Genomic DNA, 2,646 nt, shown 5'->3' on the forward strand with positions numbered 1-2,646 from the left:
AATAAATAATAAAAAGCTAATTTGACATCAATTTAGAGATCAGTTTGGGCTATAGATATGTTTTAATCCAATAATAAGAACAACTTTAAAGTTGTTAATATTTTTAACCATCTGCATGTATTTTTGGCTGCAAGTGCAATCTAGACCTTAATCAGTTTAATAAATGACCACGTAGACCTGCAGATTTCATGGATTAAACCCTTCATTAATGCCTTATTAAGATTCATAACTGTAGACTTGAGTTCTTACCAGAAACGGAGAAACCCATAAGCATTTGTAGATGTGTGACATGTGCGTTATTACAAAACAAAAATGAGTAACCCCAGCCAGTGGGATTTCTCACAACCTGGAAACATAACATTTGTTTTTCTGGTTTATAATTGATATAAGAAATATTTCTAAATGACTTTTTAAGAATTAGTTAAGCTCTGTCTGTCTGACCTTATTGTAGGCTACTTTTTTTCATAATGCTGTTTTACTGTACAATCTTTTGTAGTAAGTGTATGCAAATCAGATAACAAAATTACACTGTAAGTGTTTTTCTCTAAAAAGCAGTATATGGTTACTAAAATCATTTGGTAAGGGTGTGAATGAGTAATGCGCCTCAGTATGGAGTTACAGAGGTGATGATGGTCTGATGTTAACTTTTTGCTCAACTCCACCCTGAGGCTCATAGATAAATGCTGATGTGGGAAAAAAATAATCCAGGGATGCTGCTTGGAGTAATAATTTCCTTTTAAGTCATAGCTTATAGGCTTCAACATGAATGAACGCACATGTGACACACACACACACACACACAGGCAGGGGGGCTCGTGGAATAAATGTGCCATGCGTGGCCGTGTTGTCAGCCTGTGGGAGCTGTAGGCTGGGTGGCCAGCAGGCGGGATTTATAATGGTGATGAATCCCAGAGGTCTTAGTAATTATGGCTGTCGCTGGACGGAGAGAGAGGGGGGGGGGGGGGGGGGGGGGGGGGGGGGGGCAACCCAGCGGAGGCATTTTATCTTAATCACAGCTCAGCTCCATTCAAATTAATTTGACAAGTTTCCCCAATCCTTATTAAAAGACGCATCTTACAAATGACAACCCCCTCCTCCCTCTTTAAATGCCTCGTCATGAAAGGGATATAAGAAAAAAATATTTGCTGGAAGAAAAAAAGGGGGCACTATAAGGTTGCAGAGATATTTCCCGGTGATATTTTCCCCCTGCAGGGCGCCCTGAGCCATCCATCCCTCCCACCTCCCGAGTGTTTCTATAGTAATTTCCAGCCAATGATCAGTAGGTGTCCACATCCCTGCTTCCTCACCTCAGCACCAATCAGCCACACACAGCGACAGGAGGCACGAGCGCAGAGAGCAGCAGCCACACAACACAGAGGAGAGGAAACACTCTGCGATTTCACCCTTTTGGCTTATTTATGCACTTTCCATAACATTTTTTTTTTTAACGTGACAAGAAAGTCGATAAAAATGCTCCTTTTGTTTTGAGCGCGCACACATACACACGCTCTCCCCCGGCAGCTCGTGCAGTCTCCTCGCATCTTTGCGTTATTATTCCCCCACGTATCGCCTCGCGGTAATGTGCCGTCACACGGTCGCGAGCTGGTAGCACCTTGGGAGCTCTTCTCATCAGGAACCCGGTAGGTGATGCTCTCCCTCTTCCTCCCTCTCTCTCTTTCTGTGTCCGTCCATATTTCTGCCGTCCACTTGCATGCGTTTTTACCTCCTTTTCCCCCCGTCCGGATTGCGTGGCTGCAAAGTGATCCATGCAATGTCAGATTATTCTTTATAGGGTTTTATTTTGTCTTCGGATTATCTATGCATGACCTTTGCTCTGAATATCTGCCACAGAGTGTAATTAATGGCATCGCGGTGCAGCACAATGGTTCGTAATCGGACGTGGCTTTTTTTTTTGTGTTACTTTTCTTTCTTCAATCTCCTTCCCGCACTCTCCACCTTCCTGCTCTCTCTCTATCTCTCCACCTCTCCCTGTGTCTCTCTCCAGCAAGTATTGAACATTTCTGTCTCTCTAAACTTTGTTTACAGGCTGAAAATCAATGTCCGTGACTTGATTGCCTTTGGGCTGCGTATTTCGCTCCAGGGGTGAATTGATTAAGTAATAATGACCCTGAGGAGGGCTGATCATTAAGCCGAGGAGGGTTTTGTTTACTGGTGGCTGCGGGTTGTTTTCGGATGCCACGTCGACATTGAACCTGCAGATCTGGTGTTGGATGATGGATAGGACTCTTGGAGGCACGTTTGTGTAGAAAAACAGGAATAGTTGACAAGAAACAATGCTGGGTAATTTAGTGCATGTCAGAAAGTTACATTTTATTTGTAAAAGCCACTGGAAGTTGGACAATATTTAGATATTTTTTAGGTTTAAAATGTAAGGTTTAGGCAACATGTTACCAGGATAGGTTAAAAAGGAGATAGATTTAAGTGTTTAGGAGAACTATAATGCCACCCATACGATCTCTCCAGGTCCATGTATATTTATATTTCCTTTTTTTTGAGACAAGCTGCTGGGTTAGCACCATGGAAGTGATTTGAAATGCTTTAGTGCTCCAGCAATGGATCAGCTTTGGGCAATTAAGAGAGAAAGCCCAGAAAAAAGGTAATGGAAGTAGGGGGGAGATGTGTCTA

The 2,646-nt window shown here is 42.8% G+C and overlaps 1 protein-coding gene across 1 annotated transcript in view; it reads left to right on the forward strand.

Moving 5' to 3' along the window:
* The first annotated feature begins 1,454 nt into the window (after positions 1 to 1,454).
* Positions 1,455 to 2,646, forward strand: part of cxxc4 (CXXC finger 4) — a 29,600-nt gene continuing 28,408 nt past the window's right edge. The window contains 1 exon segment of the mRNA XM_034130306.1: positions 1,455 to 1,640. The gene's annotated coding sequence lies outside the window, so the exon portion shown is untranslated.

Source organism: Trematomus bernacchii, unplaced genomic scaffold (assembly GCF_902827165.1).
Source record: "Trematomus bernacchii unplaced genomic scaffold, fTreBer1.1, whole genome shotgun sequence".
In the NCBI taxonomy this organism is placed as follows: Eukaryota; Metazoa; Chordata; class Actinopteri; order Perciformes; family Nototheniidae; genus Trematomus; species Trematomus bernacchii.